Source organism: Diachasmimorpha longicaudata, chromosome 7 (assembly GCF_034640455.1).
Source record: "Diachasmimorpha longicaudata isolate KC_UGA_2023 chromosome 7, iyDiaLong2, whole genome shotgun sequence".
Classification (NCBI taxonomy): Eukaryota; Metazoa; Arthropoda; class Insecta; order Hymenoptera; family Braconidae; genus Diachasmimorpha; species Diachasmimorpha longicaudata.
In genome coordinates this window covers 2,059,134-2,084,213 of record NC_087231.1, presented here as the reverse complement: position 1 = coordinate 2,084,213, position 25,080 = coordinate 2,059,134, and positions in this window count along the sequence as shown.

The following is a 25,080-nucleotide window of genomic DNA, read 5'->3' as shown; positions in this document are numbered from 1 at the left end:
CTCCGTCTCTCTCTGTCTCTCTCTCCCTCTCTCCGTCTCTCTCTATCTGCCCCTCTCTGTCGCTCTCTATCTCTCTCTATCTCTCGCTGTTTCTCTCTACTTTTCTCTGTCTCTCTCTGTCTCTCTCTGTCTCTCTCTGCCTCTCTTTCTCTCTTTCTCTCTCTCTTTCTCTCTCTCTGCCTCTCTCTCCCTCCATCTGCCTCTCTCTGTCTCTCTCTACTTCTCTCTGTCTCTCTCTGTCTCTTTCTGTCCCTCTCTGCCTCTTTCTGTCCCTCTCTGTCTCCCCTTGCCTCTCTCTGTCTCCCTCTGTCTCTCTCTGTCTCTCCGTCTCTCTCTGTCTCTCTCTGTCTTTCTCCGTCTCTCTCTGTCTGTCTTGATCATTAGCTTTCTGCCGCTCTCGGTCTCTCTCTATCTGCCTCTCTCTGTCCCTCTCTACTTCTCTCTGTCTCTCTCTGTCTCTTCCTGTCCCTCTCTGCCTCTTTCTGTCCCTCTCTGTCTCTCCTTGCCTCTCTCTGTCTCCCTCTGTCTCTCTCTGTCTCTCTCTCCCTCTCTCTCCCTCTCGCCGTCTCTCTCTATCTGCCTCTCTCTGTCCCTCTCTGTCTCTCTCTATCTCTCCCTGTTTCTCTCTACTTCTCTCTGTCTCTCTCTGTCTCTCCCGGTCTCTGTCTCTACCCTCCTGTCTCTCTCTCCCTCTCTCCGTCTCTGTCTCTTTCTGTCCCTCTCTGTCTCTCCTTGCCTCTCTCTCTCTTTCTCTGTCTCTCTCTGTCTCTCTCCGCCTCTCTCGGTCTCTCTCCGTCTCTCTCTCTCTCTGTCTCTCTCAGCCTCTCTCTGCCTCTATCTGCCCCTACTGTTTGTCTCTGTCTCTCTCGGTCTCTCTATCTCACTCTGTCTCTCTCTGCCTCTCTCTGTCTCTCCCGGTCTCTGTCTCTGTCTCCCTGTCTCTCTCTACCTCTCTCTGTCTCTATCTGCCTCTCTCCGTCCCTCTCTGTCTCTTTCTGTCTCACTCCGTCTCTGTCTCTTTCTGTCCCTCTCTGTCTCACCTTGCCTCTCCCTGTCCCTCTCTGACTTTCTCTGTCTTTCTCGGTGTCTCTCTGTCACTCTCTTTCTCTCTCTATCTCTCGCTGTTTCTCTCTACTTGTCTCTGTCTCTCTCTGTTTCTTTCTGTCCCTCTCTGTCTCTCTCTGTCTCTTTCTGTCCCTCTCACTCTCTCCTTGCCATTCTCTGTCTCCCTCTGTCTCTCTCTGTCTCTCTCTCCCTCTCGCCGTCTCTCTCTATCTGCCTCTCTCTGTCCCTCTCTGTCTCTCTCTATCTCTCCCTGTTTCTCTCTACTTCTCTCTGTCTCTCTCTGTTTCTCCCGGTCTCTGTCTCTACCCTCCTGTCTCTCTCTCCCTCTCTCCGTCTCTCTCTATGTGTCTCTCTCTCTATCTGTCTCTCTCTGTCTCTTTCTGTCTATCTCAGTCTCTCTCTGTCCCTCTCTGCCTCTCTCTAACTTTCTGCCTCTTTCTGTCCCTCTATGTCTCTTTCTGTCTCTCTCCGTCTCTGTCTCTTTCTGTCCCTCTCTGTCTCTCCTTGCCTCTCTCTCTCTTTCTCTGTCTCTCTCTGTCTCTCTCCGTCTCTCTCTGTCTGTCTTGATCATTAGCTTTCTGCCGCTCTCCGTTCTCTCTGGGTCTCTTTGTTTCTCTGTCTCTCTCTGTCACTCTCTGTCTGTCTCCTTCTCTCTCTATCTGCCTCTCTCTGTCCCTCTATGTATCTTTCTGTCTCTCTCCGTCTCTGTCTCTTTCTGTCCCTCTCTGTCTCTCCTTGCCTCTCTCTCTCTTTCTCTGTCTCTCTCTGTCTCTCTCCGCCTCTCTCGGTCTCTCTCCGTCTCTCTCTCTGTCTCTCTCAGCCTCTCTCTGTCTCTCCCTGCCTCTCTCTGTCTCTCTTTGTCTCTCACTGCCTCACTCTGCCTCTCTCTGTCCCTCTCTGTCTGTCTCTGTCTCTCTCCATCTCACTCTGTCTCTCTCTGTCTCTCTCTGTCTCTCTCTGCCTCTCTCTGCCTCTATCTGTCCCTCACTGTCTGTCTCTGTCTCTCTCGGTCTCTCTATCTCACTCTGTCTCTCTCTGCCTCTCTCTGTCTCTCTCTGTTTCTCCCGGTCTCTGTCTCTACCCTCCTGTCTCTCTCTCCCTCTCTCCGTCTCTCTCTATGTGTCTCTCTCTCTATCTGTCTCTCTCTGTCTCTTTCTGTCTATCTCAGTCTCTCTCTGTCCCTCTCTGCCTCTCTCTAACTTTCTGCCTCTTTCTGTCCCTCTATGTCTCTTTCTGTCTCTCTCCGTCTCTGTCTCTTTCTGTCCCTCTCTGTCTCTCCTTGCCTCTCTCTCTCTTTCTCTGTCTCTCTCTGTCTCTCTCCGTCTCTCTCTGTCTGTCTTGATCATTAGCTTTCTGCCGCTCTCCGTTCTCTCTGGGTCTCTTTGTTTCTCTGTCTCTCTCTGTCACTCTCTGTCTGTCTCCTTCTCTCTCTATCTGCCTCTCTCTGTCCCTCTATGTATCTTTCTGTCTCTCTCCGTCTCTGTCTCTTTCTGTCCCTCTCTGTCTCTCCTTGCCTCTCTCTCTCTTTCTCTGTCTCTCTCTGTCTCTCTCCGCCTCTCTCGGTCTCTCTCCGTCTCTCTCTCTGTCTCTCTCAGCCTCTCTCTGTCTCTCCCTGCCTCTCTCTGTCTCTCTTTGTCTCTCACTGCCTCACTCTGCCTCTCTCTGTCCCTCTCTGTCTGTCTCTGTCTCTCTCCATCTCACTCTGTCTCTCTCTGTCTCTCTCTGTCTCTCTCTGCCTCTCTCTGCCTCTATCTGTCCCTCACTGTCTGTCTCTGTCTCTCTCGGTCTCTCTATCTCACTCTGTCTCTCTCTGCCTCTCTCTGTCTCTCTCTGTCTCTCCCGGTCTCTGTCTCTGTCTCCCTGTCTCTCTCTACCTCTCTCTGTCTCTATCTGCCTCTCTCCGTCCCTCTCTGTCTCTTTCTGTCTCACTCCGTCTCTGTCTCTTTCTGTCCCTCTCTGTCTCTCCTTGCCTCTCCCTGTCCCTCTCTGACTTTCTCTGTCTTTCTCGGTGTCTCTCTGTCACTCTCTGTCTCTCTCCATCTCTCGCTGTTTCTCTCTACTTGTCTCTGTCTCTCTCTGTCTCTTTCTGTCCCTCTCTGTCTCTCTCTGTCTCTCTCTGTCCCTCTCACTCTCTCCTTGCCACTCTCTGTCTCCCTCTGTCTCTCTCTGTCTCTCTCCACCTCTCTCCGTCTCTCTCTGCCTCTCTCTGTCTCTCTCCGTCTCTCTCTGTCTGTCTTGATCATTAGCTTTCTGCCGCTCTCCGTTCTCTCTGGCTCTCTTTGTTTCTCTATCTCTCTCTGTCTCTCTCTCCCTCTCGCTGTTTCTCTCTACTTCTCTCTGTCTCTCTCTCTCTCTTTCTGTCCCTCTCTGTCTCTCCTTGCCTCTCTGTCTCCCTCTGTCTCTCTATGTCTCTCTCTCTGTCTCTCTCCGCCTCACTCCGTCTCTCTCTGTCTCTCTCTCTGTCTCTCTCCGTCTCTCTCTGTCTCTCTCTCTCTCTCTGTCTCCGTCTCTGTCTATCTGCCTCTCTCTGTCCCTCTCTGTCCCGCTCTGACTTTCTCTGTCTCTCTCTGTCTCTCTCTGCCTCTCTCTAACTCTCTGCCTCTCTCTGGCTCTCTTTATTTCTCTATCACTTTCTTCCTCTCTCCGTTTCTCTCTGTCTCGTTCTATCTCTCTCTCCACCTCTCTCTGCCTCTCGCTGGCCTTTTCTGACTTTCTCTGTCTTTCTCGGTGTCTCTCTGTCACTCTGTGTCTCCCTCTATCTCTCGCTGTTTCTCTCTATTTCACTCTGTCTCTCCCTCTTTCTGCCCCTCTCTGTCTCTCTCTGTCTCCCTCCGTCTCTCTCTCTCTGTCTCTCTCTGTCTCTCTTTGTCTCTCTCTGCCTCTCTCTGTCCCGCTCTGTCTGTCTCTATCTCTCTCTGTCTCTCCCTGTCCCTCTCTGACTTTCTCTGTCTTTCTCGGTGTCTCTCTGTCACGCCCTCTCTCCCTCTACCTCTCGCTGTATCTCTCTGCTTCTCTCTGTCTCTCTCTGGCTCTGGTTGTTTCTCCATCTCTCTCTCCCTTTCTCCGTTCCTCTCTTGCTCTCTTTGTGTCTGTATCTCTCTCTGTCTGTCTCTGTCTCTCCTTGCCTCTCCCTGTCCCTCTCTGACTTGCTCTGTCTTTCTCGGTGTCTCTCTGTCACTCTCTGTCTCTCTCTATCTCTCGCTGTTTCTCTCTACTTGTCTCTGTCTCACTCTGTCTCTTTCTGTCCCTCTCTGTCTCTCCTTGCCTCTCTGTCTCTGTCTCTCTCTGTCTCTCTCCGCCTCTCTCTGTGCCTCTCTGGCTCTTTTTTTTCTCTATCGATTTCTTCCTCTCTCCGTTTCTCTCTGTCTCGTTCTGTCTCTCTCTCCACCTCTCTCTGGCCTTCTCTGACTTTCTCTGTCTTTCTCGGTGTCTCTCTGTCACTCTCTGTCTCTCCTTGCCTCTCCCTATCTCTCTCTGTCTCTCTCCGCCTCTCTCCGTCTCTCTCTGTCCCTCTCCGTCTCTCTCTGTCTCTCTCTGCCTCTCTCTAACTCTCTGCCTCTCTCCGCCTCTCTCCGTCTCTCTCTGCCTCTCTCTGTCTCTCTCTGTGCCTCTCTCTGCCTCTCTCTGTCTCCCTCTGTCTCTGTCTCGCTCCGCCTCTCTCCGTCTCTCTCTGTCTCTCTCTGTCTCTCTCCGTCTCTCTCTGTCTCTCTCTGTCTCTCTCCGTCTCTCTCTGTCTCTCTCTCTCTGTCTGTCTCCGTCTCTGTCTATCTGCCTCTCTCTGTCCCTCTCTGTCCCGCTCTGACTTTTTCTGTCTTTCTCTGTCTTCCTCGGTGTCTCTCTGTCACTCTCTGTCTTCCTCCATCTCTCACTGTTTCTCTCTACTTCTCTCTGTCTCTCTCTCTCTCTTTCTGTCCCTCTCTGTCTCTCCTTGCCTCTCTCTGTCTCCCTCTGTCTCTCTCTGTATTCCGCCTCTCTCCGTCTCTCACTGTCTCTCTCTCCCTCTCTCCGTCTCTCTCTATCTGCCCCTCTCTGTCCCTCTCTATCTCTCTCTATCTCTCGCTGTTTCTCTCTACTTTTCTCTGTCTCTCTCTGTCTCTCTCTGTCTCTCTCTGCCTCTCTTTCTCTCTTTCTCTCTTTCTCTCTCTCTTTCTCTCTCTCTGCCTCTCTCTCCCTCCATCTGCCTCTCTCTGTCTCTCTCTACTTCTCTCTGTCTCTCTCTGTCTCTTTCTGTCCCTCTCTGCCTCTTTCTGTCCCTCTCTGTCTCCCCTTGCCTCTCTCTGTCTCCCTCTGTCTCTCTCTGTCTCTCCGTCTCTCTCTGTCTCTCTGTGTCTCTCTCTGTCTGTCTTGATCATTAGCTTTCTGCCGCTCTCCGTCTCTCTCTATCTGCCTCTCTCTGTCCCTCTCTACTTCTCTCTGTCTCTCTCTGTCTCTTCCTGTCCCTCTCTGCCTCTTTCTGTCCCTCTCTGTCTCTCCTGGCCTCTCTCTGTCTCTCTCTCCCTCTCTCTCCCTCTCGCCGTCTCTCTCTATCTGCCTCTCTCTGTCCCTCTCTGTCTCTCTCTATCTCTCCCTGTTTCTCTCTACTTCTCTCTGTCTCTCTCTGTCTCTCCCGGTCTCTGTCTCTACCCTCCTGTCTCTCTCTCCCTCTCTCCGTCTCTCTCTATCTGTCTCTCTCTCTATCTGTCTCTCTCTGTCTCTTTCTGTCTATCTCTGTCTCGCTCTGTCCCTCTCTGACTTTCTCGGTGTCCCTCTGTCACTCTCTGTCTCTCTCTATCTCTCGCTGTTTCTCTTCACTTGTCTCTGTCTCTCTCTGTCTCTTTCTGTCCCTCTCTGTCTCTCTCCGTCTCTCTCTGTCTCTCTCTCTGCCTCTCTCTAACTCTCTGCCTCTCTCTGTCCCTCTATGTCTCTTTCTGTCTCTCTCCGTCTCTGTCTCTTTCTGTCCCTCTCTGTCTCTCCTTGCCTCTCTCTCTCTTTCTCTGTCTCTCTCTGTCTCCCTCCGCCTCTCTCGGTCTCTCTCCGTCTCTCTCTCTGTCTCTCTCAGCCTCTCTCTGTCTCTCCCTGCCTCTCTCTGTCTCTCTTTGTCTCTCACTGCCTCACTCTGCCTCTCTCTGTCCCTCTCTGTCTGTCTCTGTCTCTCTCCATCTCACTCTGTCTCTCTTAGTCTCTCTTAGTCTCTCTCTGCCTCTCTCTGCCTCTATCTGCCCCTACTGTTTGTCTCTGTCTCTCTCGGTCTCTCTATCTCACTCTGTCTCTCTCTGCCTCTCTCTGTCTCTCCCGGTCTCTGTCTCTGTCTCCCTGTCTCTCTCTACCTCTCTCTGTCTCTATCTGCCTCTCTCCGTCCCTCTCTGTCTCTTTCTGTCTCACTCCGTCTCTGTCTCTTTCTGTCCCTCTCTGTCTCTCCTTGCCTCTCCCTGTCCCTCTCTGACTTTCTCTGTCTTTCTCGGTGTCTCTCTGTCACTCTCTGTCTCTCTCTATCTCTCGCTGTTTCTCTCTACTTGTCTCTGTCTCTCTCTGTTTCTTTCTGTCCCTCTCTGTCTCTCTCTGTCTCTTTCTGTCCCTCTCACTCTCTCCTTGCCACTCTCTGTCTCCCTCTGTCTCTCTCTGTCTCTCTCTCCCTCTCGCCGTCTCTCTCTATCTGCCTCTCTCTGTCCCTCTCTGTCTCTCTCTATCTCTCCCTGTTTCTCTCTACTTCTCTCTGTCTCTCTCTGTTTCTCCCGGTCTCTGTCTCTACCCTCCTGTCTCTCTCTCCCTCTCTCCGTCTCTCTCTATCTGTCTCTCTCTCTATCTGTCTCTCTCTGTCTCTCTCTGTCTCTCTCCGTCTCTCTCTGTCTGTCTTGATCATTAGCTTTCTGCCGCTCTCCGTTCTCTCTGGCTCTCTTTGTTTCTCTGTCTCTCTCTGTCACACTCTGTCTCTCTCTCTCTGTCTCTGTCTCTCTCTGTCTCTCTCCGCCTCGCTCGGTCTCTCTCCGTCTCTCTCTCTGTCTGTCTCCTTCTCTCTCTATCTGCCTCTCTCTGTCCCTCGATGTCTCTTTCTGTCTCTCTCCGTCTCTGTCTCTTTCTGTCCCTCTCTGTCTCTCCTTGCCTCTCTCTCTCTGTCTCTGTCTCTCTCTGTCTCTCTCCGCCTCTCTCGGTCTCTCTCCGTCTCTCTCTCTCTCTCTGTCTGTCTCCGTCTCTGTCTATCTGCCTCTCTCTGTCCCTCTCTGTCCCGCTCGGACTTTCTCTGTCTTTCTCGGTGTCTCTCTGTCACTCTCTGTCTCTCTCCGTCTCTCGCTGTTTCTCTCTACTTCTCTCTGTCCCTCTCTCTCTCTTCCTGTCCCTCTCTGTCTCTCCTTGCCTCTCTCTGTCTCTCTCTGTCTCTCTCCGCCTCTCTCTGTCTTTCTCGGTGTCTCTCTGTCACTCTCCGCCTCTCTCCGTCTCTCTCTGTCTCTCTCTGGCTCTCTCCGTCTCTCTCTGTCTCTCTCCGTCTCTGTCTCTTTCTGTCTCTCTCTGTCTCTCTCCGCCTCTCTCGGTCTCTCTCCGTCTCTCTCTCTGTCTCTCTCAGCCTCTCTCTGTCTCTCCCTGCCTCTCTCTGTCTCTCTTTGTCTCTCACTGCCTCACTCTGCCTCTCTCTGTCCCTCTCTGTCTGTCTCTGTCTCTCTCCATCTCACTCTGTCTCTCTTAGTCTCTCTTAGTCTCTCTCTGCCTCTCTCTGCCTCTATCTGTCCCTCACTGTTTGTCTCTGTCTCTCTCGGTCTCTCTATCTCACTCTGTCTCTCTCTGCCTCTCTCTGTTTCGCCCGGTCTCTGTCTCTGTCTCCCTGTCTCTCTCTACCTCTCTCTGTCTCTATCTGCCTCTCTCCGTCCCTCTCTGTCTCTTTGTGTCTCACTCCGTCTCTGTCTCTTTCTGTCCCTCTCTGTCTCTCCTTGCCTCTCCCTGTCCCTCTCTGACTTTCTCTGTCTTTCACGGTGTCTCTCTGTCACTCTCTGTCTCTCTCTATCTCTCGCTGTTTCTCTCTACTTGTCTCTGTCTCTCTCTGTTTCTTTCTGTCCCTCTCTGTCTCTCTCTGTCTCTTTCTGTCCCTCTCACTCTCTCCTTGCCACTCTCTGTCTCCCTCTGTCTCTCTCTGTCTCTCTCCACCTCTCTCCGTCTCTCTCTGCCTCTCTCTGTCTCTCTCCGTCTCTCTCTGTCTGTCTTGATCATTAGCTTTCTGCCGCTCTCCGTTCTCTCTGGCTCTCTTTGTTTCTCTATCTCTCTCTGTCTCTCTCTAACCCTCTGCCTCTCTGCCTCTCCCTGTCCCTCTCTGACTTTCTCTGTATTTCTCGGTGTCTCTCTGTCACTCTCTGTCTCTCCTTGCCTCTCCCTATCTCTCTCTGTCTCTCTCCGCCTCTCTCCGTCTCTCTCTGTCCCTCTCCGTCTCTCTCTGTCTCTCTCTGCCTCTCTCTAACCCTCTGCCTCTCTCCGCCTCTCTCCGTCTCTCTCTGCCTCTCTCTGTCTCTCTCTGTGCCTCTCTCTGCCTCTCTCTGTCTCCCTCTGTCTCTGTCTCGCTCCGCCTCTCTCCGTCTCTCTCTGTCTCTCTCTGTCTCTCTCCGTCTCTCTCTGTCTCTCTCTGTCTCTCTCCGTCTCTCTCTGTCTCTCTCTCTCTCTGTCTGTCTCCGTCTCTGTCTATCTGCCTCTCTCTGTCCCTCTCTGTCCCGCTCTGACTTTTTCTGTCTTTCTCTGTCTTCCTCGGTGTCTCTCTGTCACTCTCTGTCTCCCTCCATCTCTCACTGTTTCTCTCTACTTCTCTCTGTCTCTCTCTCTCTCTTTCTGTCCCTCTCTGTCTCTCCTTGCCTCTCTCTGTCTCCCTCTGTCTCTCTCTGTATTCCGCCTCTCTCCGTCTCTCTCTGTCTCTCTCTCCCTCTCTCCGTCTCTCTCTATCTGCCCCTCTCTGTCGCTCTCTATCTCTCTCTATCTCTCGCTGTTTCTCTCTACTTGTCTCTGTCTCTCTCTGTTTCTTTCTGTCCCTCTCTGTCTCTCTCTGTCTCTTTCTGTCCCTCTCACTCTCTCCTTGCCACTCTCTGTCTCCCTCTGTCTCTCTCTGTCTCTCTCTCCCTCTCGCCGTCTCTCTCTATCTGCCTCTCTCTGTCCCTCTCTGTCTCTCTCTATCTCTCCCTGTTTCTCTCTACTTCTCTCTGTCTCTCTCTGTTTCTCCCGGTCTCTGTCTCTACCCTCCTGTCTCTCTCTCCCTCTCTCCGTCTCTCTCTATCTGTCTCTCCCTCTATCTGCCTCTCTCTGTCTCTCTCTACTTCTCTCTGTCTCTCTCTGTCTCTTTCTGTCCCTCTCTGTCTCTCCTTGCCTCTCTGTCTCCCTCTGTCTCTCTATGTCTCTCTCTCTGTCTCTCTCCGCCTCACTCCGTCTCTCTCTGTCTCTCTCTCTGTCTCTCTCCGTCTCTCTCTGTCTCTCTCTCTCTCTCTGTCTCCGTCTCTGTCTATCTGCCTCTCTCTGTCCCTCTCTGTCCCGCTCTGACTTTTTCTGTCTTTCTCTGTCTTCCTCGGTGTCTCTCTGTCACTCTCTGTCTCCCTCCATCTCTCACTGTTTCTCTCTACTTCTCTCTGTCTCTCTCTCTCTCTTTCTGTCCCTCTCTGTCTCTCCTTGCCTCTCTCTGTCTCCCTCTGTCTCTCTCTGTATTCCGCCTCTCTCCGTCTCTCTCTGTCTCTCTCTCCCTCTCTCCGTCTCTCTCTATCTGCCCCTCTCTGTCGCTCTCTATCTCTCTCTATCTCTCGCTGTTTCTCTCTACTTTTCTCTGTCTCTCTCTGTCTCTCTCTGTCTCTCTCTGCCTCTCTTTCTCTCTTTCTCTCTCTCTTTCTCTCTCTCTGCCTCTCTCTCCCTCCATCTGCCTCTCTCTGTCTCTCTCTACTTCTCTCTGTCTCTCTCTGTCTCTTTCTGTCCCTCTCTGCCTCTTTCTGTCCCTCTCTGTCTCCCCTTGCCTCTCTCTGTCTCCCTCTGTCTCTCTCTGTCTCTCCGTCTCTCTCTGTCTCTCTCTGTCTTTCTCCGTCTCTCTCTGTCTGTCTTGATCATTAGCTTTCTGCCGCTCTCCGTCTCTCTCTATCTGCCTCTCTCTGTCCCTCTCTACTTCTCTCTGTCTCTCTCTGTCTCTTCCTGTCCCTCTCTGCCTCTTTCTGTCCCTCTCTGTCTCTCCTTGCCTCTCTCTGTCTCCCTCTGTCTCTCTCTGTCTCTCTCTCCCTCTCTCTCCCTCTCGCCGTCTCTCTCTATCTGCCTCTCTCTGTCCCTCTCTGTCTCTCTCTATCTCTCCCTGTTTCTCTCTACTTCTCTCTGTCTCTCTCTGTCTCTCCCGGTCTCTGTCTCTACCCTCCTGTCTCTCTCTCCCTCTCTCCGTCTCGGTCTCTTTCTGTCCCTCTCTGTCTCTCCTTGCCTCTCTCTCTCTTTCTCTGTCTCTCTCTGTCTCTCTCCGCCTCTCTCGGTCTCTCTCCGTCTCTCTCTCTCTGTCTCTCTCAGCCTCTCTCTGCCTCTATCTGCCCCTACTGTTTGTCTCTGTCTCTCTCGGTCTCTCTATCTCACTCTGTCTCTCTCTGCCTCTCTCTGTCTCTCCCGGTCTCTGTCTCTGTCTCCCTGTCTCTCTCTACCTCTCTCTGTCTCTATCTGCCTCTCTCCGTCCCTCTCTGTCTCTTTCTGTCTCACTCCGTCTCTGTCTCTTTCTGTCCCTCTCTGTCTCACCTTGCCTCTCCCTGTCCCTCTCTGACTTTCTCTGTCTTTCTCGGTGTCTCTCTGTCACTCTCTGTCTCTCTCTATCTCTCGCTGTTTCTCTCTACTTGTCTCTGTCTCTCTCTGTTTCTTTCTGTCCCTCTCTGTCTCTCTCTGTCTCTTTCTGTCCCTCTCACTCTCTCCTTGCCATTCTCTGTCTCCCTCTGTCTCTCTCTGTCTCTCTCTCCCTCTCGCCGTCTCTCTCTATCTGCCTCTCTCTGTCCCTCTCTGTCTCTCTCTATCTCTCCCTGTTTCTCTCTACTTCTCTCTGTCTCTCTCTGTTTCTCCCGGTCTCTGTCTCTACCCTCCTGTCTCTCTCTCCCTCTCTCCGTCTCTCTCTATGTGTCTCTCTCTCTATCTGTCTCTCTCTGTCTCTTTCTGTCTATCTCAGTCTCTCTCTGTCCCTCTCTGCCTCTCTCTAACTCTCTGCCTCTTTCTGTCCCTCTATGTCTCTTTCTGTCTCTCTCCGTCTCTGTCTCTTTCTGTCCCTCTCTGTCTCTCCTTGCCTCTCTCTCTCTTTCTCTGTCTCTCTCTGTCTCTCTCCGCCTCTCTCGGTCTCTCTCCGTCTCTCTCTCTGTCTCTCTCAGCCTCTCTCTGTCTCTCCCTGCCTCTCTCTGTCTCTCTTTGTCTCTCACTGCCTCACTCTGCCTCTCTCTGTCCCTCTCTGTCTGTCTCTGTCTCTCTCCATCTCACTCTGTCTCTCTCTGTCTCTCTCTGTCTCTCTCTGCCTCTCTCTGCCTCTATCTGTCCCTCACTGTCTGTCTCTGTCTCTCTCGGTCTCTCTATCTCACTCTGTCTCTCTCTGCCTCTCTCTGTCTCTCTCTGTCTCTCCCGGTCTCTGTCTCTGTCTCCCTGTCTCTCTCTACCTCTCTCTGTCTCTATCTGCCTCTCTCCGTCCCTCTCTGTCTCTTTCTGTCTCACTCCGTCTCTGTCTCTTTCTGTCCCTCTCTGTCTCTCCTTGCCTCTCCCTGTCCCTCTCTGACTTTCTCTGTCTTTCTCGGTGTCTCTCTGTCACTCTCTGTCTCTCTCCATCTCTCGCTGTTTCTCTCTACTTGTCTCTGTCTCTCTCTGTCTCTTTCTGTCCCTCTCTGTCTCTCTCTGTCTCTCTCTGTCCCTCTCACTCTCTCCTTGCCACTCTCTGTCTCCCTCTGTCTCTCTCTGTCTCTCTCCACCTCTCTCCGTCTCTCTCTGCCTCTCTCTGTCTCTCTCCGTCTCTCTCTGTCTGTCTTGATCATTAGCTTTCTGCCGCTCTCCGTTCTCTCTGGCTCTCTTTGTTTCTCTATCTCTCTCTGTCTCTCTCTCCCTCTCGCTGTTTCTCTCTACTTCTCTCTGTCTCTCTCTCTCTCTTTCTGTCCCTCTCTGTCTCTCCTTGCCTCTCTGTCTCCCTCTGTCTCTCTATGTCTCTCTCTCTGTCTCTCTCCGCCTCACTCCGTCTCTCTCTGTCTCTCTCTCTGTCTCTCTCTGTCTCTCTCTGTCTCTCTCTCTCTCTCTGTCTCCGTCTCTGTCTATCTGCCTCTCTCTGTCCCTCTCTGTCCCGCTCTGACTTTCTCTGTCTCTCTCTGTCTCTCTCTGCCTCTCTCTAACTCTCTGCCTCTCTCTGGCTCTCTTTATTTCTCTATCACTTTCTTCCTCTCTCCGTTTCTCTCTGTCTCGTTCTATCTCTCTCTCCACCTCTCTCTGCCTCTCGCTGGCCTTTTCTGACTTTCTCTGTCTTTCTCGGTGTCTCTCTGTCACTCTGTGTCTCCCTCTATCTCTCGCTGTTTCTCTCTATTTCACTCTGTCTCTCCCTCTTTCTGCCCCTCTCTGTCTCTCTCTGTCTCCCTCCGTCTCTCTCTCTCTGTCTCTCTCTGTCTCTCTTTGTCTCTCTCTGCCTCTCTCTGTCCCGCTCTGTCTGTCTCTATCTCTCTCTGTCTCTCCCTGTCCCTCTCTGACTTTCTCTGTCTTTCTCGGTGTCTCTCTGTCACGCCCTCTCTCCCTCTACCTCTCGCTGTATCTCTCTGCTTCTCTCTGTCTCTCTCTGGCTCTGGTTGTTTCTCCATCTCTCTCTCCCTTTCTCCGTTCCTCTCTTGCTCTCTTTGTGTCTGTATCTCTCTCTGTCTGTCTCTGTCTCTCCTTGCCTCTCCCTGTCCCTCTCTGACTTGCTCTGTCTTTCTCGGTGTCTCTCTGTCACTCTCTGTCTCTCTCTATCTCTCGCTGTTTCTCTCTACTTGTCTCTGTCTCACTCTGTCTCTTTCTGTCCCTCTCTGTCTCTCCTTGCCTCTCTGTCTCTGTCTCTCTCTGTCTCTCTCCGCCTCTCTCGGTCTCTCTCCGTCTCTCTCTCTGTCTCTCTCAGCCTCTCTCCGTCTCTCTCTGTCTCTCTTTGTCTCTCACTGCCTCACTCTGCCTCTCTCTGTCCCTCTCTGTCTGTCTCTGTCTCTCTCTACCTCTCTCTGTCTCTATCTGCCTCCCTCTGTCCCTCTCTGTCTCTTTCTGTCTCTCTCCTTCTCTGTCTCTTCTCTCCCTCTCTGTCTCTCCTTGCCTCTCTCAGTCTCCCTCTGTCTCTCTCTGTCTCTCTCTGTCTCTCTCTGTCTCTCTCCGTCTCTCTCTGCCTCTCTCTAACCCTCTGCCTCTCTCTGTCTCTCTCTGTGCCTCTCTGGCTCTTTTTTTTCTCTATCGATTTCTTCCTCTCTCCGTTTCTCTCTGTCTCGTTCTGTCTCTCTCTCCACCTCTCTCTGGCCTTCTCTGACTTTCTCTGTCTTTCTCGGTGTCTCTCTGTCACTCTCTGTCTCTCCTTGCCTCTCCCTATCTCTCTCTGTCTCTCTCCGCCTCTCTCCGTCTCTCTCTGTCCCTCTCCGTCTCTCTCTGTCTCTCTCTGCCTCTCTCTAACTCTCTGCCTCTCTCCGCCTCTCTCCGTCTCTCTCTGCCTCTCTCTGTCTCTCTCTGTGCCTCTCTCTGCCTCTCTCTGTCTCCCTCTGTCTCTGTCTCGCTCCGCCTCTCTCCGTCTCTCTCTGTCTCTCTCTGTCTCTCTCCGTCTCTCTCTGTCTCTCTCTGTCTCTCTCCGTCTCTCTCTGTCTCTCTCTCTCTCTGTCTGTCTCCGTCTCTGTCTATCTGCCTCTCTCTGTCCCTCTCTGTCCCGCTCTGACTTTTTCTGTCTTTCTCTGTCTTCCTCGGTGTCTCTCTGTCACTCTCTGTCTTCCTCCATCTCTCACTGTTTCTCTCTACTTCTCTCTGTCTCTCTCTCTCTCTTTCTGTCCCTCTCTGTCTCTCCTTGCCTCTCTCTGTCTCCCTCTGTCTCTCTCTGTATTCCGCCTCTCTCCGTCTCTCTCTGTCTCTCTCTCCCTCTCTCCGTCTCTCTCTATCTGCCCCTCTCTGTCCCTCTCTATCTCTCTCTATCTCTCGCTGTTTCTCTCTACTTTTCTCTGTCTCTCTCTGTCTCTCTCTGTCTCTCTCTGCCTCTCTTTCTCTCTGTCTTTCTCCGTCTCTCTCTGTCTGTCTTGATCATTAGCTTTCTGCCGCTCTCCGTCTCTCTCTATCTGCCTCTCTCTGTCCCTCTCTACTTCTCTCTGTCTCTCTCTGTCTCTTCCTGTCCCTCTCTGCCTCTTTCTGTCCCTCTCTGTCTCTCCTGGCCTCTCTCTGTCTCCCTCTGTCTCTCTCTGTCTCTCTCTCCCTCTCTCTCCCTCTCGCCGTCTCTCTCTATCTGCCTCTCTCTGTCCCTCTCTGTCTCTCTCTATCTCTCCCTGTTTCTCTCTACTTCTCTCTGTCTCTCTCTGTCTCTCCCGGTCTCTGTCTCTACCCTCCTGTCTCTCTCTCCCTCTCTCCGTCTCTCTCTATCTGTCTCTCTCTCTATCTGTCTCTCTCTGTCTCTTTCTGTCTATCTCTGTCTCGCTCTGTCCCTCTCTGACTTTCTCTGTCTTTCTCGGTGTCCCTCTGTCACTCTCTGTCTCTCTCTATCTCTCGCTGTTTCTCTTCACTTGTCTCTTTCTCTTTCTGTCCCTCTCTGTCTCTCTCCGTCTCTCTCTGTCTCTCTCTCTGCCTCTCTCTAACTCTCTGCCTCTCTCTGTCCCTCTATGTCTCTTTCTGTCTCTCTCCGTCTCTGTCTCTTTCTGTCCCTCTCTGTCTCTCCTTGCCTCTCTCTCTCTTTCTCTGTCTCTCTCTGTCTCTCTCCGCCTCTCTCGGTCTCTCTCCGTCTCTCTCTCTGTCTCTCTCAGCCTCTCTCTGTCTCTCCCTGCCTCTCTCTGTCTCTCTTTGTCTCTCACTGCCTCACTCTGCCTCTCTCTGTCCCTCTCTGTCTGTCTCTGTCTCTCTCCATCTCACTCTGTCTCTCTTAGTCTCTCTTAGTCTCTCTCTGCCTCTCTCTGCCTCTATCTGTCCCTCACTGTTTGTCTCTGTCTCTCTCGGTCTCTCTATCTCACTCTGTCTCTCTCTGCCTCTCTCTGTTTCGCCCGGTCTCTGTCTCTGTCTCCCTGTCTCTCTCTACCTCTCTCTGTCTCTATCTGCCTCTCTCCGTCCCTCTCTGTCTCTTTCTGTCTCACACCGTCTCTGTCTCTTTCTGTCCCTCTCTGTCTCTCCTTGCCTCTCCCTGTCCCTCTCTGACTTTCTCTGTCTTTCTCGGTGTCTCTCTGTCACTCTCTGTCTCTCTCTATCTCTCGCTGTTTCTCTCTACTTGTCTCTGTCTCTCTCTGTTTCTTTCTGTCCCTCTCTGTCTCTCTCTGTCTCTTTCTGTCCCTCTCACTCTCTCCTTGCCACTCTCTGTCTCCCTCTGTCTCTCTCTGTCTCTCTCCACCTCTCTCCGTCTCTCTCTGCCTCTCTCTGTCTCTCTCCGTCTCTCTCTGTCTGTCTTGATCATTAGCTTTCTGCCGCTCTCCGTTCTCTCTGGCTCTCTTTGTTTCTCTATCTCTCTCTGTCTCTCTCTAACCCTCTGCCTCTCTGCCTCTCCCTGTCCCTCTCTGACTTTCTCCGTATTTCTCGGTGTCTCTCTGTCACTCTCTGTCTCTCCTTGCCTCTCCCTATCTCTCTCTGTCTCTCTCCGCCTCTCTCCGTCTCTCTCTGTCCCTCTCCGTCTCTCTCTGTCTCTCTCTGCCTCTCTCTAACTCTCTGCCTCTCTCCGCCTCTCTCCGTCTCTCTCTGCCTCTCTCTGTCTCTCTCTGTGCCTCTCTCTGCCTCTCTCTGTCTCCCTCTGTCTCTGTCTCGCTCCGCCTCTCTCCGTCTCTCTCTGTCTCTCTCTGTCTCTCTCCGTCTCTCTCTGTCTCTCTCTGTCTCTCTCCGTCTCTCTCTGTCTCTCTCTCTCTCTGTCTGTCTCCGTCTCTGTCTATCTGCCTCTCTCTGTCCCTCTCTGTCCCGCTCTGACTTTTTCTGTCTTTCTCTGTCTTCCTCGGTGTCTCTCTGTCACTCTCTGTCTTCCTCCATCTCTCACTGTTTCTCTCTACTTCTCTCTGTCTCTCTCTCTCTCTTTCTGTCCCTCTCTGTCTCTCCTTGCCTCTCTCTGTCTCCCTCTGTCTCTCTCTGTATTCCGCCTCTCTCCGTCTCTCTCTGTCTCTCTCTCCCTCTCTCCGTCTCTCTCTATCTGCCCCTCTCTGTCCCTCTCTATCTCTCTCTATCTCTCGCTGTTTCTCTCTACTTTTCTCTGTCTCTCTCTGTCTCTCTCTGTCTCTCTCTGCCTCTCTTTCTCTCTGTCTTTCTCCGTCTCTCTCTGTCTGTCTTGATCATTAGCTTTCTGCCGCTCTCCGTCTCTCTCTATCTGCCTCTCTCTGTCCCTCTCTACTTCTCTCTGTCTCTCTCTGTCTCTTCCTGTCCCTCTCTGCCTCTTTCTGTCCCTCTCTGTCTCTCCTGGCCTCTCTCTGTCTCCCTCTGTCTCTCTCTGTCTCTCTCTCCCTCTCTCTCCCTCTCGCCGTCTCTCTCTATCTGCCTCTCTCTGTCCCTCTCTGTCTCTCTCTATCTCTCCCTGTTTCTCTCTACTTCTCTCTGTCTCTCTCTGTCTCTCCCGGTCTCTGTCTCTACCCTCCTGTCTCTCTCTCCCTCTCTCCGTCTCTCTCTATCTGTCTCTCTCTCTATCTGTCTCTCTCTGTCTCTTTCTGTCTATCTCTGTCTCGCTCTGTCCCTCTCTGACTTTCTCTGTCTTTCTCGGTGTCCCTCTGTCACTCTCTGTCTCTCTCTATCTCTCGCTGTTTCTCTTCACTTGTCTCTTTCTCTTTCTGTCCCTCTCTGTCTCTCTCCGTCTCTCTCTGTCTCTCTCTCTGCCTCTCTCTAACTCTCTGCCTCTCTCTGTCCCTCTATGTCTCTTTCTGTCTCTCTCCGTCTCTGTCTCTTTCTGTCCCTCTCTGTCTCTCCTTGCCTCTCTCTCTCTTTCTCTGTCTCTCTCTGTCTCTCTCCGCCTCTCTCGGTCTCTCTCCGTCTCTCTCTCTGTCTCTCTCAGCCTCTCTCTGTCTCTCCCTGCCTCTCTCTGTCTCTCTTTGTCTCTCACTGCCTCACTCTGCCTCTCTCTGTCCCTCTCTGTCTGTCTCTGTCTCTCTCCATCTCACTCTGTCTCTCTTAGTCTCTCTTAGTCTCTCTCTGCCTCTCTCTGCCTCTATCTGTCCCTCACTGTTTGTCTCTGTCTCTCTCGGTCTCTCTATCTCACTCTGTCTCTCTCTGCCTCTCTCTGTTTCGCCCGGTCTCTGTCTCTGTCTCCCTGTCTCTCTCTACCTCTCTCTGTCTCTATCTGCCTCTCTCCGTCCCTCTCTGTCTCTTTCTGTCTCACACCGTCTCTGTCTCTTTCTGTCCCTCTCTGTCTCTCCTTGCCTCTCCCTGTCCCTCTCTGACTTTCTCTGTCTTTCTCGGTGTCTCTCTGTCACTCTCTGTCTCTCTCTATCTCTCGCTGTTTCTCTCTACTTGTCTCTGTCTCTCTCTGTTTCTTTCTGTCCCTCTCTGTCTCTCTCTGTCTCTTTCTGTCCCTCTCACTCTCTCCTTGCCACTCTCTGTCTCCCTCTGTCTCTCTCTGTCTCTCTCCACCTCTCTCCGTCTCTCTCTGCCTCTCTCTGTCTCTCTCCGTCTCTCTCTGTCTGTCTTGATCATTAGCTTTCTGCCGCTCTCCGTTCTCTCTGGCTCTCTTTGTTTCTCTATCTCTCTCTGTCTCTCTCTAACCCTCTGCCTCTCTGCCTCTCCCTGTCCCTCTCTGACTTTCTCCGTATTTCTCGGTGTCTCTCTGTCACTCTCTGTCTCTCCTTGCCTCTCCCTATCTCTCTCTGTCTCTCTCCGCCTCTCTCCGTCTCTCTCTGTCCCTCTCCGTCTCTCTCTGTCTCTCTCTGCCTCTCTCTAACCCTCTGCCTCTCTCCGCCTCTCTCCGTCTCTCTCTGCCTCTCTCTGTCTCTCTCTGTGCCTCTCTCTGCCTCTCTCTGTCTCCCTCTGTCTCTGTCTCGCTCCGCCTCTCTCCGTCTCTCTCTGTCTCTCTCTGTCTCTCTCCGTCTCTCTCTGTCTCTCTCTGTCTCTCTCCGTCTCTCTCTGTCTCTCTCTCTCTCTGTCTGTCTCCGTCTCTGTCTATCTGCCTCTCTCTGTCCCTCTCTGTCCCGCTCTGACTTTTTCTGTCTTTCTCTGTCTTCCTCGGTGTCTCTCTGTCACTCTCTGTCTCCCTCCATCTCTCACTGTTTCTCTCTACTTCTCTCTGTCTCTCTCTCTCTCTTTCTGTCCCTCTCTGTCTCTCCTTGCCTCTCTCTGTCTCCCTCTGTCTCTCTCTGTATTCCGCCTCTCTCCGTCTCTCTCTGTCTCTCTCTCCCTCTCTCCGTCTCTCTCTATCTGCCCCTCTCTGTCGCTCTCTATCTCTCTCTATCTCTCGCTGTTTCTCTCTACTTTTCTCTGTCTCTCTCTGTCTCTCTCTGTCTCTCTCTGCCTCTCTTTCTCTCTTTCTCTCTCTCTTTCTCTCTCTCTGCCTCTCTCTCCCTCCATCTGCCTCTCTCTGTCTCTCTCTACTTCTCTCTGTCTCTCTCTGTCTCTTTCTGTCCCTCTCTGCCTCTTTCTGTCCCTCTCTGTCTCCCCTTGCCTCTCTCTGTCTCCCTCTGTCTCTCTCTGTCTCTCCGTCTCTCTCTGTCTCTCTCTGTCTTTCTCCGTCTCTCTCTGTCTGTCTTGATCATTAGCTTTCTGCCGCTCTCCGTCTCTCTCTATCTGCCTCTCTCTGTCCCTCTCTACTTCTCTCTGTCTCTCTCTGTCTCTTCCTGTCCCTCTCTGCCTCTTTCTGTCCCTCTCTGTCTCTCCTTGCCTCTCTCTGTCTCCCTCTGTCTCTCTCTGTCTCTCTCTCCCTCTCTCTCCCTCTCGCCGTCTCTCTCTATCTGCCTCTCTCTGTCCCTCTCTGTCTCTCTCTATCTCTCCCTGTTTCTCTCTACTTCTCTCTGTCTCTCTCTGTCTCTCCCGGTCTCTGTCTCTACCCTCCTGTCTCTCTCTCCCTCTCTCCGTCTCTGTCTCTTTCTGTCCCTCTCTGTCTCTCCTTGCCTCTCTCTCTCTTTCTCTGTCTCTCTCTGTCTCTCTCCGCCTCTCTCGGTCTCTCTCCGTCGCTCTCTCTGTCTCTCTCAGCCTCTCTCTGCCTCTATCTGCCCCTACTGTTTGTCTCTGTCTCTCTCGGTCTCTCTATCTCACTCTGTCTCTCTCTGCCTCTCTCTGTCTCTCCCGGTCTCTGTCTCTGTCTCCCTGTCTCTCTCTACCTCTCTCTGTCTCTATCTGCCTCTCTCCGTCCCTCTCTGTCTCTTTCTGTCTCACTCCGTCTCTGTCTCTTTCTGTCCCTCTCTGTCTCACCTTGCCTCTCCCTGTCCCTCTCTGACTTTCTCTGTCTTTCTCGGTGTCTCTCTGTCACTCTCTGTCTCTCTCTATCTCTCGCTGTTTCTCTCTACTTGTCTCTGTCTCTCTCTGTTTCTTTCTGTCCCTCTCTGTCTCTCTCTGTCTCTTTCTGTCCCTCTCACTCTCTCCTTGCCATTCTCTGTCTCCCTCTGTCTCTCTCTGTCTCTCTCTCCCTCTCGCCGTCTCTCTCTATCTGCCTCTCTCTGTCCCTCTCTGTCTCTCTCTATCTCTCCCTGTTTCTCTCTACTTCTCTCTGTCTCTCTCTGTTTCTCCCGGTCTCTGTCTCTACCCTCCTGTCTCTCTCTCCCTCTCTCCGTCTCTCTCTATGTGTCTCTCTCTCTATCTGTCTCTCTCTGTCTCTTTCTGTCTATCTCAGTCTCTCTCTGTCCCTCTCTGCCTCTCTCTAACTCTCTGCCTCTTTCTGTCCCTCTATGTCTCTTTCTGTCTCTCTCCGTCTCTGTCTCTTTCTGTCCCTCTCTGTCTCTCCTTGCCTCTCTCTCTCTTTCTCTGTCTCTCTCTGTCTCTCTCCGCCTCTCTCGGTCTCTCTCCGTCTCTCTCTCTGTCTCTCTCAGCCTCTCTCTGTCTCTCCCTGCCTCTCTCTGTCTCTCTTTGTCTCTCACTGCCTCACTCTGCCTCTCTCTGTCCCTCTCTGTCTGTCTCTGTCTCTCTCCATCTCACTCTGTCTCTCTTAGTCTCTCTTAGTCTCTCTCTGCCTCTCTCTGCCTCTATCTGCCCCTACTGTTTGTCTCTGTCTCTCTCGGTCTCTCTATCTCACTCTGTCTCTCTCTGCCTCTCTCTGTCTCTCCCGGTCTCTGTCTCTGTCTCCCTGTCTCTCTCTACCTCTCTCTGTCTCTATCTGCCTCTCTCCGTCCCTCTCTGTCTCTTTCTGTCTCACTCCGTCTCTGTCTCTTTCTGTCCCTCTCTGTCTCACCTTGCCTCTCCCTGTCCCTCTCTGACTTTCTCTGTCTTTCTCGGTGTCTCTCTGTCACTCTCTGTCTCTCTCTATCTCTCGCTGTTTCTCTCTACTTGTCTCTGTCTCTCTCTGTTTCTTTCTGTCCCTCTCTGTCTCTCTCTGTCTCTTTCTGTCCCTCTCACTCTCTCCTTGCCACTCTCTGTCTCCCTCTGTCTCTCTCTGTCTCTCTCTCCCTCTCGCCGTCTCTCTCTATCTGCCTCTCTCTGTCCCTCTCTGTCTCTCTCTATCTCTCCCTGTTTCTCTCTACTTCTCTCTGTCTCTCTCTGTTTCTCCCGGTCTCTGTCTCTACCCTCCTGTCTCTCTCTCCCTCTCTCCGTCTCTCTCTATCTGTCTCTCCCTCTATCTGCCTCTCTCTGTCTCTTTCTGTCTATCTCAGTCTCTCTCTGTCCCTCTCTGCCTCTCTCTAACTCTCTGCCTCTTTCTGTCCCTCTATGTCTCTTTCTGTCTCTCTCCGTCTCTGTCTCTTTCTGTCCCTCTCTGTCTCTCCTTGCCTCTCTCTCTCTTTCTCTGTCTCTCTCTGTCTCTCTCCGCCTCTCTCGGTCTCTCTCCGTCTCTCTCTCTGTCTCTCTCAGCCTCTCTCTGTCTCTCCCTGCCTCTCTCTGTCTCTCTTTGTCTCTCACTGCCTCACTCTGCCTCTCTCTGTCCCTCTCTGTCTGTCTCTGTCTCTCACCATCTCACTCTGTCTCTCTCTGTCTCTCTCCGTCTCTCTCTGTCTGTCTTGATCATTAGCTTTCTGCCGCTCTCCGTTCTCTCTGGGTCTCTTTGTTTCTCTGTCTCTCTCTGTCACTCTCTGTCTGTCTCCTTCTCTCTCTATCTGCCTCTCTCTGTCCCTCTATGTATCTTTCTGTCTCTCTCCGTCTCTGTCTCTTTCTGTCCCTCTCTGTCTCTCCTTGCCTCTCTCTCTCTTTCTCTGTCTCTCTCTGTCTCTCTCCGCCTCTCTCGGTCTCTCTCCGTCTCTCTCTCTGTCTCTCTCAGCCTCTCTCTGTCTCTCCCTGCCTCTCTCTGTCTCTCTTTGTCTCTCACTGCCTCACTCTGCCTCTCTCTGTCCCTCTCTGTCTGTCTCTGTCTCTCTCCATCTCACTCTGTCTCCCTCTGTCTCTCTATGTCTCTCTCTCTGTCTCTCTCCGCCTCACTCCGTCTCTCTCTGTCTCTCTCTCTGTCTCTCTCCGTCTCTCTCTGTCTCTCTCTCTCTCTCTGTCTCCGTCTCTGTCTATCTGCCTCTCTCTGTCCCTCTCTGTCCCGCTCTGACTTTCTCTGTCTCTCTCTGTCTCTCTCTGCCTCTCTCTAACTCTCTGCCTCTCTCTGGCTCTCTTTATTTCTCTATCACTTTCTTCCTCTCTCCGTTTCTCTCTGTCTCGTTCTATCTCTCTCTCCACCTCTCTCTGCCTCTCGCTGGCCTTTTCTGACTTTCTCTGTCTTTCTCGGTGTCTCTCTGTCACTCTGTGTCTCCCTCTATCTCTCGCTGTTTCTCTCTATTTCACTCTGTCTCTCCCTCTTTCTGCCCCTCTCTGTCTCTCTCTGTCTCCCTCCGTCTCTCTCTCTCTGTCTCTCTCTGTCTCTCTTTGTCTCTCTCTGCCTCTCTCTGTCCCGCTCTGTCTGTCTCTATCTCTCTCTGTCTCTCCCTGTCCCTCTCTGACTTTCTCTGTCTTTCTCGGTGTCTCTCTGTCACGCCCTCTCTCCCTCTACCTCTCGCTGTATCTCTCTGCTTCTCTCTGTCTCTCTCTGGCTCTGGTTGTTTCTCCATCTCTCTCTCCCTTTCTCCGTTCCTCTCTTGCTCTCTTTGTGTCTGTATCTCTCTCTGTCTGTCTCTGTCTCTCCTTGCCTCTCCCTGTCCTTCTCTGACTTGCTCTGTCTTTCTCGGTGTCTCTCTGTCACTCTCTGTCTCTCTCTATCTCTCGCTGTTTCTCTCTACTTGTCTCTGTCTCACTCTGTCTCTTTCTGTCCCTCTCTGTCTCTCCTTGCCTCTCTGTCTCTGTCTCTCTCTGTCTCTCTCCGCCTCTCTCGGTCTCTCTCCGTCTCTCTCTCTGTCTCTCTCAGCCTCTCTCCGTCTCTCTCTGTCTCTCTTTGTCTCTCACTGCCTCACTCTGCCTCTCTCTGTCCCTCTCTGTCTGTCTCTGTCTCTCTCCATCTCACTCATTCTCTCTTAGTCTCTCTTAGTCTCTCTCTGCCTCTCTCTGTCCCTCACTGTCTGTCTCTCTCTCTCTCTCGGTCTCTCTATCTCACTCTGTCTCTCTCTGCCTCTCTCTGTCTCTCCCGGTCTCTGTCTCTGTCTCCCTGTCTCTCTCTACCTCTCTCTGTCTCTATCTGCCTCCCTCTGTCCCTCTCTGTCTCTTTCTGTCTCTCTCCTTCTCTGTCTCTTCTCTCCCTCTCTGTCTCTCCTTGCCTCTCTCAGTCTCCCTCTGTCTCTCTCTGTCTCTCTCTGTCTCTCTCTGTCTCTCTCTGTCTCTCTCCGTCTCTCTCTGCCTCTCTCTAACCCTCTGCCTCTCTCTGCCTCTCTCTGTCTCTCTCTGTGCCTCTCTGGCTCTTTTTTTTCTCTATCGATTTCTTCCTCTCTCCGTTTCTCTCTGTCTCGTTCTGTCTCTCTCTCCACCTCTCTCTGGCCTTCTCTGACTTTCTCTGTCTTTCTCGGTGTCTCTCTGTCACTCTCTGTCTCTCCTTGCCTCTCCCTATCTCTCTCTGTCTCTCTCCGCCTCTCTCCGTCTCTCTCTGTCCCTCTCCGTCTCTCTCTGTCTCTCTCTGCCTCTCTCTAACTCTCTGCCTCTCTCCGCCTCTCTCCGTCTCTCTCTGCCTCTCTCTGTCTCTCTCTGTGCCTCTCTCTGCCTCTCTCTGTCTCCCTCTGTCTCTGTCTCGCTCCGCCTCTCTCCGTCTCTCTCTGTCTCTCTCTGTCTCTCTCCGTCTCTCTCTGTCTCTCTCTGTCTCTCTCCGTCTCTCTCTGTCTCTCTCTCTCTCTGTCTGTCTCCGTCTCTGTCTATCTGCCTCTCTCTGTCCCTCTCTGTCCCGCTCTGACTTTTTCTGTCTTTCTCTGTCTTCCTCGGTGTCTCTCTGTCACTCTCTGTCTTCCTCCATCTCTCACTGTTTCTCTCTACTTCTCTCTGTCTCTCTCTCTCTCTTTCTGTCCCTCTCTGTCTCTCCTTGCCTCTCTCTGTCTCCCTCTGTCTCTCTCTGTATTCCGCCTCTCTCCGTCTCTCTCTGTCTCTCTCTCCCTCTCTCCGTCTCTCTCTATCTGCCCCTCTCTGTCCCTCTCTATCTCTCTCTATCTCTCGCTGTTTCTCTCTACTTTTCTCTGTCTCTCTCTGTCTCTCTCTGCCTCTCTTTCTCTCTTTCTCTCTTTCTCTCTCTCTTTCTCTCTCTCTGCCTCTCTCTCCCTCCATCTGCCTCTCTCTGTCTCTCTCTACTTCTCTCTGTCTCTCTCTGTCTCTTTCTGTCCCTCTCTGCCTCTTTCTGTCCCTCTCTGTCTCCCCTTGCCTCTCTCTGTCTCCCTCTGTCTCTCTCTGTCTCTCCGTCTCTCTCTGTCTCTCTCCGTCTCTCTCTGTCTGTCTTGATCATTAGCTTTCTGCCGCTCTCCGTCTCTCTCTATCTGCCTCTCTCTGTCCCTCTCTACTTCTCTCTGTCTCTCTCTGTCTCTTCCTGTCCCTCTCTGCCTCTTTCTGTCCCTCTCTGTCTCTCCTGGCCTCTCTCTGTCTCCCTCTGTCTCTCTCTGTCTCTCTCTCCCTCTCTCTCCCTCTCGCCGTCTCTCTCTATCTGCCTCTCTCTGTCCCTCTCTGTCTCTCTCTATCTCTCCCTGTTTCTCTCTACTTCTCTCTGTCTCTCTCTGTCTCTCCCGGTCTCTGTCTCTACCCTCCTGTCTCTCTCTCCCTCTCTCCGTCTCTCTCTATCTGTCTCTCTCTCTATCTGTCTCTCTCTGTCTCTTTCTGTCTATCTCTGTCTCGCTCTGTCCCTCTCTGACTTTCTCGGTGTCCCTCTGTCACTCTCTGTCTCTCTCTATCTCTCGCTGTTTCTCTTCACTTGTCTCTGTCTCTCTCTGTCTCTTTCTGTCCCTCTCTGTCTCTCTCCGTCTCTCTCTGTCTCTCTCTCTGCCTCTCTCTAACTCTCTGCCTCTCTCTGTCCCTCTATGTCTCTTTCTGTCTCTCTCCGTCTCTGTCTCTTTCTGTCCCTCTCTGTCTCTCCTTGCCTCTCTCTCTCTTTCTCTGTCTCTCTCTGTCTCCCTCCGCCTCTCTCGGTCTCTCTCCGTCTCTCTCTCTGTCTCTCTCAGCCTCTCTCTGTCTCTCCCTGCCTCTCTCTGTCTCTCTTTGTCTCTCACTGCCTCACTCTGCCTCTCTCTGTCCCTCTCTGTCTGTCTCTGTCTCTCTCCATCTCACTCTGTCTCTCTTAGTCTCTCTTAGTCTCTCTCTGCCTCTCTCTGCCTCTATCTGCCCCTACTGTTTGTCTCTGTCTCTCTCGGTCTCTCTATCTCACTCTGTCTCTCTCTGCCTCTCTCTGTCTCTCCCGGTCTCTGTCTCTGTCTCCCTGTCTCTCTCTACCTCTCTCTGTCTCTATCTGCCTCTCTC